Source organism: Bufo gargarizans, chromosome 6 (assembly GCF_014858855.1).
Source record: "Bufo gargarizans isolate SCDJY-AF-19 chromosome 6, ASM1485885v1, whole genome shotgun sequence".
Classification (NCBI taxonomy): Eukaryota; Metazoa; Chordata; class Amphibia; order Anura; family Bufonidae; genus Bufo; species Bufo gargarizans.
Genome location: NC_058085.1, coordinates 31,696,028 through 31,706,967, shown reverse-complemented (window position 1 = coordinate 31,706,967; position 10,940 = coordinate 31,696,028). Strand labels below are relative to the sequence as shown.

Here is a 10,940-nt window from a genome sequence, read left to right as displayed (position 1 = left end):
CCCGTGATGAGAACATAGTCCTACCACTTTACAAATCATTAGTCAGACCACACATGGAGGACTGTGTACAGTTCTAGGCTCCTGTGAACAAGGCAGACATAGCAGAGCTGGAGAGGGTCCAGAGGAGGGCAACTAAAGTAATAACTGGAATGGGGCAACTACAGTACCCTGAAAGATGATCAAAATTAGGGTTATTCACTTTAGAAAAAAGACGACTGAGGGGAGATCTAATAACTATGTATAAATAGATCAGGGGTCAGTACAGAGATCTATCCCACCATCTATTTATCCCCAGGACTGTGACTGTGACGAGGGGACATCCTCTGTGTCTGGAGGAAAGAAGGTTTGTACACAAACATAGAAGAGGATTCTTTACGGTAAGAGCAGTGAGACTATGGAACTCTCTGCCTGAGGAGGTGGTGATGGTGAGTACAATAAAGGAATTCAAGAGGGGTCTGGATGTATTTCTGGAGCGTGATAATATTACAGGATATAGCTACTAGAGAGGGGTTGCTGATCCAGGGAGTTATTCTGATTGCCTGGAGTCGGGAAGGAATTTTTTATTCCCATAAAGTGGGGAAAATTGGCTTCTACCTCACAGTGTTTTTTTTGCCTTCCTCTGGATCAACTTGCAGGATAACAGGCCGAACTGGATAGACAAATGTTTTTTTTAGGCCTTATGTACTATGTTACTATGTTATTATGTTACTTGAAGACAGGGAGGTATATGTACGGCCACTTCTATTTATGGTGTTACTTTTAAGATTTATCAAACTGGTGTAAAGTAGAAGTGGCTTAGTTGCCCATAGCAACCAATCAGAATCCACCTTTCATTTTCCAAAGGAACTGTGAAAAATGAAAGGTGTACTCTGACTGGTTGCTATGGGCAACCAAGCCAGTTCTACTTTTACACCAGTTTGATGAATGACCCCAATGAGTCCAAGTTAACTGAAAAAATTATTTACTGAAGATTCAAGTTCAGGTGGAATCGTAGGTTCAGCATGCATGGCCCGGCAGATGTTTCACAAGGTTTTGCATTTCTCACACCTGCGATCTGAATTATCAGGTACAGTTGTCTTTTGAAAACACTCTTATTAAGGCCTCATGCACACGACCGTACCATGTTTTACCCTAAGTTCACACCTGAGCGTTTTACAGCGCGTTCAAACGCGCTGTAAAACGCTCAACACATGAAAACCAATGCTTCCCTATGGGAATGGTTCTCACCTGGGCGTTTTACAGCGCGTACGATCGCGCTGTAAAACGCCCGACGCTCAAACAAGTACTTGAGCTTCTTTGGGGCGTTTTGACGCGCGTTTGTGGCCATAGGACACTGCAGTCAATGACACAAACGCGCGTCAAACGCGCGTTTACTATTACAAAAAACGCGCGTCTGACGGGAAACGCTCAGGTGTGAAAGCAGGGTTAGAGTCCGCATAACAGGAATACCACCCTTGTGCGTTCCGCATTTTACAGAACAGAACATCCCACCCTATGATAGAAATAGCTATTCTTGTCTGCAAAATAGGACATATTCTAATTTTTTGTGCGGGGCTGCAGACCAGAACAACAGATGTGGACAGTACATGGAGCGCTGCTGGCATCTTTCGCGGCCCCACTGAAGTGAATGGTTCCTTTTGGATCCGCATCCAAGCCACAAAAAAAGAGGCTTGGATACGGACCTAATGCAAGTCAATGGGAATTAATGCCGGCATTCCAGCGACTGATCAGGCATTTTGAACGGTATTATGTCCGGCCAAAACGCCTGACAGTGACTGAACGGAAGGCATACTGATGCAAACTAAACGGATTTCTATCCATTCAGAATGCATGGGGATATGCCTGATCAGTTCTTTTCCGGCATTGAGCCCTTTTGACGGAACTCTATGCCGGAAAAGAATAACGCTAGTGTGAAAGTACCCTTATTCGCCTATTTTTTATCAATTTGCAACATTTTAACAATGCCAATAGCACTAAAATAGACCTTTATTAAACCGAAGTGTGCCTTTTCAGCCAACCCTGTCAACCCCACATAAAGGCGAATGAAGCTATAACTGATAAAGGCTGCGTGACTTCCTACCTTTGTATCCAAGCAGTGGAGCAGACTGGACCGGCAGATGCTCGCGTTAGATGGATCCAAATGTAGACACGGGAATAAAATCAACGTGGGTTTATTTGATCCAAATACAGCGACAACGATGATACAATACTGTAATGTGGTAGTGGTATTGATGCTGTCCTGTTGATGTCTTTCCTGAGGCTAAGTGCTGGTCAAAAACTGATGCCTTCACTAGCCCAAAAATGTTAGAATATCCAATCAAACAGCTATGCAGCACTGAAAATGGCTGGAGGAAGTGACATGGACTGAGGCAGCTAAAACCACGCCCAGCAGAGAATAAACTTTACTAGAACAAGCAGAGGTGTGCAGCATACAATTCTTGCCAGCAGATAGAGGCAACAGAACAATACATAGAAACAACATGGTGAAAGAAGAATTAATAATACAGTGTACGATTAAATATGAGGAGAACAGGACACTCCCCGTCTGAAATTCCCATTGGGGATTTCACTATGACAAGTGTCCATAAAATATAGAACAACCTATAACAAAGAACATGTTAGAATGCAATAAAACATAACAATATAGTCGTTTTCCAACTTGGAGTGGAGAAGATCACGAAGTTCAAGTTCAGTCCTGTTCACCCCGCAGGGACGTTCTCGATGGGTAGTATCAAAATGAGTTTGTTAATTGGCCTTGCAAACGTTCTAAGCTCACCCTTTCTGAAGATCTTCAACTCCACCTTCCGGACCTTGCCATCCTTGCTAGGAAAAACCTTTGTAATTAGTTCCATAGTGTCACCGTGCGGTGTCAAAAGGGTAAAAGGGGATCAGCCTGGCCAAAAGGAGTAATAAGGGAGCAGGTCACCTCCTACAGCGTCCCTAATCCTCTCCCTGACTCCTCACCGCATGAGCGGACCCCGATGGTAGGATGACTCAAACTCAGGATTCCTGGAGACCCTAAGTCGCCCTGGTAATCCCTCGCCAAGGAGCAGGGAAGAGACGACCTGTTCATTCCAGTAATGGAGGAACAGGAGTCTCTATCTGAGGCCAGGCTGCAAGGAGAGGGGAACACATACAGCATAAGGAGATAGCAGGTAAGCGAAACCAATAACACACTTAGCTGCCACAGACACACTGACACTGCACACACAAGCATGCCAAACACATAACTACCGGCAACAGCATGCGTGGCAACCATGTCATGGCAACCACTCAGAAGGCCGAGACACTCCCACCGCATGCTCTCACAGCAACACGTTGCCATGGGCAACCACAAGTGTGGCAACAGTGTCACAGCGTACACCATAGGCCGTGACACATAGGCCAGTCAATCCGTTCGGTTTGTTGCTCCTTCATCAACACGAGGTCTCCTTCTTTCAAGTTTGGTTCATGGTGTTGCCATTTTCTTCTTACTTGAAGAATATTGAGATACTCCTTTCACCACCTGTTCAAGAAGTAATCCGCTAGGTATTGTACACGTTTCCAGTGTTTTTGGTAGATATTCGCATGAGTAAGTTCTCCACTAGGTATTAGCGTATTCTCATTTTTTGGGGTAAGTAGAATAGCTGGAGTCAGTACGGCTGGTGTTTCGGGATCCATAGACACTGGCACAAGGGGTCTTCTTGAATTGATTATGGCAAAACTTCAGTGAGAAGTGTGACTAAAGTCTCATGTGTGAGTCTTAGGGAAAATTCGTACCTGGGATTTTACTTTCCTTGAGTCCGAAGGCAGCACATCATGGGTTAAGCTTGTCTTTCTTCATTTCCTAGGACCGCCCACCTAGACAAAATAGATAATTAATTAAATAGCTAAATACTATATAGGGACATCCCCCAAAATGCATCTCATTTTTTTAAAAGATAGATTCAGACAATTAGATGCAAATAACAAAAAAGTTTTATTTAGGGAGGGTTTCCATGTGCTGCCTTCGGACTCAAGGAAAGAAAAATCCCAGGTACGAATTTTCCCTTTTCGTCCTACGGCAGCATATTATGGCATTTGTATAGATCACAAAGGGGGGTGTCTACATCAAGTACTGCGCTTAATACCGCAGCACCAAAGGCTGAGCTCTTAGCATTGATGTCCAGCCGGTAATGTTTCACGATGGTTAGAGATGAGGACCAGGAGGCTGCATTGCAGATGTCTTCTGTAGATACTTGCGCTTGCTCCGCCCAGGAGGTTGCAGTAGCTCTTGTAGAATGCGCTTTGATAGGAAAAGGAGAAGGCACTCCATAATAATAATAATAGGCGGCCAGGTGTAAACTTAAAGACAAGTTAGATACCCGTACAAAACTTCTCTTTTCCAGGGGTAGAAGACATTTCTTCGAGTATGGGAATAAGTGTGGTAGACTATTAGCCAGATCATTGCGAGAATAGAGAGCTAGGAGTTACATCCCCCGCATTACTCCTCCACGGGGCCACACCCTGAGTAATCCTAGTTCTATAACGGAGGCTTTTGCCCACTTTTATCAGAACCTTTATAATCTCCCGCAGTCTAACCAATCGGGTCCGTCCCTAGATTTAGCCATGAGGACATACCTGTCCAATTTAGGTCTACCCAGAATACTGAGTGAGGCGCTTGAAGGTTTAAGTAGCCCGATTATGGCTGAGGAGATAGGAGAGGCCCTGAAATCCATGCAGCCTAGTAAGGCTCCGGATGGTCTTCCAGCATCATACTATAAGAGATATCTTCCTCTCCTTCAAACACCTCTTACTAACGCCCTGAACGCAGTAAACTCAGGTAATCCCCTCCCCAGGGATATGTCGCACGCTCACATTACAGTGAACCATAAGGAAGGTAAGGACCTAACCGCCTGCGCTAGTTACCGCCCTATATCTCTACTTAATGTTGACATTAAGTTATTTGCCAAAGTGTTGGCTACCCGTTTGACCCCTTTCCTATCAGATCTTATACATACAGATGAGGTTGGATTTATCCCTTCTAGGGAGGCGAGAGACAACACCACGAAAGTACTGAACCTGATACATCATGCCAAAATACAATGTTCCTCCCTATGTCTCCTGTCCACTGATGCCGAGAAGGCGTTTGACAGAGTGGGATGGCCTTAGTTACACGCAGTACTTAGCCATGTGGGCATCGAGGGCCCTCTGTTTTCCTGGATACACTCTCTCTACTCCTCACCCTCGGCGTCCACAAAGGTTAATGGTGTGCTCTTGCGTCCCTTTGATATTAGGAATGGCACCCGCCAAGGATGCCCTCTATCACCCTTAATTTTCATTCTTACCCTTGAACCCCTTCTTAGGTCAATTAGGCAAAGCCCTGATATCTCTGGTTTGGTAGTGGGGGGTCAGGAATTTAAAATAGCAGCTTATGCAGATGATCTGATGATTATGATTACCAAACCTCAGATCACCTTCCCCAACCTCATTGCTGAATTTCAGGAGTTTCACAATTTGTCTAATTTGAAAATTAACGTACAAAAATCTGAAGCTCTTAATATATCCATACCAAACTCCCTAGAGGCGAAACTGGCGGGCTCCTTACCTTTCAGATGGACGACGGGTGCCATTAGATACTTGGGCACAATGCTCCCGAAAGATTTGAAGGAAGTGTTCTCTAGAAATCACATTCCCCTCTTGAGTCGGATTAGGGTGGACCTCATAAGGTGGTCCAAAGGCCTTTATACTTGGTTTGGCAGGTGTGCCATATTTAAAATGAATGTCCTACCACGACTGCTATACTTATTCCAAACTCTCCCTATCCACATACCAGCTAGTTTCTTTAATTCTGCTCACCATGACCTCTTCAAGTTTATATGGGCGGGAAGACATCCAAGAATTTCTAGATCCTTGCTACATGTCCCGAGGGATAGGGGAGGCCTAGGGATACCTGACTTGAGGAAATATCATGCTGCCTCCATGTTTCAGCGGGTGGTAGACTGGTGCCGACACATCCCATTTGAACAATGGATTTCTATTGAACAGCTCTCTTCCCGAACCCCGTTGGCACTCTTACCATGGATCGACAGGAAGACTCCATCTACAATCTCCTCGCATCCTATCATAGGCCCTACTCTACTTCAATTCTGCAAGTACCAACATATCCTCACGATCTCCCCTACACTGTCCCCGATGTTCCCAATCCTGGGACACCCGGACTTTCCAGCGGGTAGTTCGGGAGGCCCGTTTGTTCAGTGGAGACGGACTGGGAGGTGTCGCGCACCGTTCTTTAGGACCTCGGGACGCTGGTTCACTCACGCTGAACTCTTGGGGCAATCTGAACCCTGTACTTTTGGTCCATGGAGAACTAGGCAATTGCATCACTTTCTTTCCTCTATTCCCTCTTCCCCAGGCTTTGATAGGGTTCTTACTTTCTTAGAAAAAATTTGTATAGGCTCAGGAGTATACCGCCACTTTCTCTCAGAACTGTATAACGCATTGGTGACACCAGATGTGGATTTCTCTCCCTCTTTCTCTGACAAGTGGGCTCAAGATCTACAGATTGATATCTCCTCCGACCAATGGTTCAAAATATTTCAATTAGCTCATAAATCCTCCATTGCCAGTAAGTATCAAGAGGCCAGTTACAAAATACTGTCAAGATGGCACTATGTTCCGACCCGTCTCCAGAGAATGTTTCCGACAGCCTCCTCTTTGTGCTGGCGTTGCGAAACATCTCAGGGTTCACTTCTCCATATTTTCTGGCAATGTGACAAACTCAGACATTTTTGGGACTCAATTCATAGGGCCTTGACATCCATTCTCTCTTTTCCCATACCAAACACGCCAGTTTTTTTCTTATTGTTCCACTCGGATTTACCACTGAGTTTATTCCGACGCTCCTGATTACGCCATCTGGTCATTACGGCAAGGTCTTGCATCCCGGTGAAGTGGAAACCCCTACCCCACCATCCACTGAGTTGTGGATTCAAAAAGTGGAAGAGATCCGGAGAATGGAGGAGCTAACAGCGTCCTTGAAGAACAGCCACAAAGCCTTTGTTACTACTTGGACCCCCTGGTTTATCTTTCAGGATTCTGCAGAGTACCAATCCTTACTTATCTGATGATGTCCTCTCCGCCTCCCTCTTTTGTTTTCTTTTACCCTATGTGTCCTTCCCTCCCTTTTGTGGTGTGTCCTGTCTTTTCTGTCATATTTGGTCTTACTAGTACTATGCTGAGACTACGTTGTGATATGCCACTTTTTGAGTGTGGCTTATTGTGTTTCTTCTTATTCTTTTTTTGTTGTTCAGTCACTATCATGGCTACCATATGCTGCATGTATTCAGATTTTAATGTCCGATTATCGATGTGTTACTCATGACTGTTTGTCGAATTTGTTCGCCTGTGCCAATCTGTTATATGTGATGTAACATATTTCAGGTTTCATCATATTCTTGAAACTTATAAATAAAGAATAAAAATAATAATAATAATAGGCTTCCATAATTGTAGCTTTTATCCATCTCGCAAGGGTATCTTTGGATGGTTGTAGTCCTTTCCTTGGTCCAGCAAATAATACAAAAAGACTTTCCGCAGTTCTGAACTCTTCAATTGCTTTCATTGATTTCAATTGCTCTTTTGACATCCAGTGTATGTAAGAGATTTTGCTGTTCGTCTCTAGGTTCAGGAAAAAAGACTGTAAGAAAAGATTCTCCATTTATGTTGGCCAAAGAACTTTAGGCAGAAAAGACGGCATGGTGCGCAGCAATACTCCATCTGCAAGAAATCTTAAGTATGGGTACTTAGAAGATAGGGCTTGCAGTTCTCCTAGCCTTTATGCAGAAGTGATGGCAATCAGAAATAATACTTTATACGAAAACCATTTCAACTCCGCCTGTTGAAGGGGCTCGATAGGGGGGAATGTCAATCTTCTAAGAATCAAGGATAGGTCCCAGACAAGCATAGGTTCTGTAAGTGTAGGTTTTAATTTCTTTACTGCTTTAAAAAACCTGAAAATAAGTGGGAGATTTAGAAATTTATTTTCGGTCATAGTGTTGATTGCCATCATATGTGTCCTTAAGGTATTAGGTTTGAGTCCCTTCTGAAATCCTTCCTGAAGGAATTGTAGAACAGAAGAAATATTTATGTTTACATAGTTTGCTTCAGACATCCAGTCTGCAAATTTCCTCCAGACTTTGGCATATTTCTTAGTAGTCGAGTCTTTACAGGAACAGAGTAATGTGTTGACGACTGACTCAGAGAGACCTTTCTCCTCTAATCTAGATCTTTCAGTCTCCAGGCTGTAAGGTGCAATTTGTTCAGGTTCTGGTGATAGAGACTGTCCTGTAGTAATAGGTCTGGGACTAGGGGAAGCTTCTAAAACTCTCCCTTGGATAGTTGGAGTAAGAGAGGGAACCAGGATCTTCTTGGCCAGAAAGAAGTTAATATTATTGCCCGAGGCTTCTCTACCAGTATCTTCCGAAGAACTCTCAAGATGAGGGGTACTGGAGGGAAAATGTACACAAACAGGTGTTTCCAGATGATAGAAAACACATCCACAATTGAGGGGTTGTCGAATCTGTTTAGGGAACAGAAGTTGGTTAGTTTCTTGTTCTTACTGGATGCCATTAAGTCCCAGGTGGGACATCCCCATTTGGTTACAATCTGCTAAAAGATGACAGGATTCAGTTCCCAATCTGCTGGCTTGATCCTCTTCCGACTCAGCTGATCCGCTCGAGTATTGCAGCAGCCTCTGATATGCATAGCTTTCAAGTCTAAGAGATGCAATTCTGCCCACGCGAAGATCTGTTTGCATAATTTCAGGAGGGAACTATTCTTTGTTCCCCCCTGTTTGTTCAGATAAAAAAAATGTTGGAGGATTGTCTGAGCGAATCAAAACTGGTCTTCCTGTTACATATGTTGCGAATTGGTAAAGTGCTAGTTGGACAGCTTTAAGTTCTTTGAAATTCAAGGACTGTCTTCTGCCCTGGAAGGACCACTGTCCCTGTACCCACTTGTCCTGAAAATGCGCTCCCCAGCCGTGGCCAGACACATCTGTGGTAATTATCACAGGGGAAAGAAACTGAAATATTTTCCCCTTGGTAAGGTTCTTGGTCTGCAACCACCATCTGAGACTCTGAATTATGGAGGATTTTGGTCTTATTCTTGCTCCTAAATTGTGATGGCAGTAATGCCAACTTTGTAACATGTTCTGTTGTAGGTCTCTGGTGTGAATCATTGCCCATGGGACTGCATCTGAAACTACTGTCAGGTGCCCAAGCGTCTTCATTATTCTGCGGACTGTGGGCAGGTGTAATGATATTAGAGTTCTTATTTCCTTCTTCAATGCTTTCATCTTCAGAACAGGTATAGTGTCATGGAACACGTGTCTATTAGGAGACCTAGAAAAACCTTTGAGGTGGTAGGTGAAGATAAATGTGACTCCATCTTGTCTTCTCTTACATGCACAGAATTGTTATAATATCTCACCCACGCACTGTTTTAGATCCCCCACTGTGAGTTAGGTTCATTTATCTGTCTCAGGACAGATTCTGGGAATCTCCCAGAACTAGAACAAATGTTCTGTCTCATTCAGGGTAATTCGGCACAACTGCTTACATTCTTATATGTGACGTATTGCATACCCATAAAAGGATGTTCCGGTAGTATCTGTGTGAGCACCAATGTTTATCTTTTATGATTGGTTTAACGCTGTTGTTATGCAACCTTTTCTACTGCCTATATAAGGCCAAGCTATAGCATAATAAATTTAGAGTGTTGCTCAGTGATGTGTGTGTGTGTCTATTATTGCCAACTGAGAAACATCTCTCCTGATGTCAGTGTCTCAAACCAAGGTTGTCGTAGAGGTCCAGAAAGGTCCAAATTCTTTCAGTTGGGATAATTTTTTCCAATTTATCAGGAAGCCTAACGACTGAAGAAGTTCCACAGTCCTTTTGAGGTCTAATTGTAGCAGGTCCTTGGATTGGGCTACTAACAGCCAGTCGTCCAGGTAAGTAAAAACTTCTGAAGACGAAGTTTCACTGCTACTATGACCGCGACTTTTGTAAATATTCTAGGAGCCGAACATAGGCCAAAGGGGAGTGCCTTGAACTGGTAGTGTAAAGTCTTCCCATTTATGAAAATGGCAATTCTTAGGAATCCTTCTTTTATTGGAATTTGAAGGTAAGCATCCTTCATATATAGGGATACCATGAACTGGTTTTTCCTGAGTACCACTGTCATGGATCTTATTGTCTCCATCTTGAAGTGGGTTTTCTTTATACTGTATATTGGTTGACGTATTGTAGATCTATAATGAGTTGATTTTTCCCATCTACCTTGGAAACATGGAATATCCTGGAGTATACCACGTATTCTTTTTGATGATTTGGCACTGGCTCTAGAGCACCTTTTTCTAGAAAGTCTTGTAGAAGCTGCACTACTTGTAGATCTTTTCTCTTGTTTAAAAGGAATCTGTCTCTTGGAAAATGGTCGAACTCCAGCGTATACCCTTCTTTTATGATCTCTAGAGCCCATCTGTCTGTAGTGATTTGCTGCCATTCTGAATAGTAATGTGTGAGACGACCTCCTACTTCTGGTGTCAGAACTCTGTCTTCTGTGGTTTAGCATAATCAGACTTCTTATTTGATCTCTCTGAAGCTATCCCAAATCTATGGTCAGATCTTCCCCTGTTGAGGCATCCTCTAAAACTAGATCTTATATAATCTTGACCTCTATAGGGACAAAAAAAAACTTTTTCTTCTGTGTTAGATTCAAGCACTTTGTCTAAAGATCTTCTGATGGAATTGTTAAGAGACATATTTTTTGCAATTAATCTTATAAAATCCACAGGGAAATCACATAGGAATTCCGCTGCCAGTTTTAGAGTTGGTAACTGTTGGAGTAGTTCTTCTCTTGAAACTCCATCCTCTATATCTCTGCTGAAATGACTTAGCCAGACTCTTAGTGCACGGGCTACT

The 10,940-nt window shown here is 43.4% G+C and overlaps 1 protein-coding gene across 1 annotated transcript in view; it reads left to right on the top strand.

Moving 5' to 3' along the window:
* Positions 1 to 381: 381 nt before the first annotated feature.
* The window catches only part of LOC122941664 (oocyte zinc finger protein XlCOF7.1-like), a 34,224-nt gene continuing 23,665 nt past the window's right edge, over positions 382 to 10,940 (top strand). Inside the window, exon 1 of the mRNA XM_044299077.1 lies at positions 382 to 425. The gene's annotated coding sequence lies outside the window, so the exon portion shown is untranslated. The remainder of the gene's footprint in view (positions 426 to 10,940) is intronic.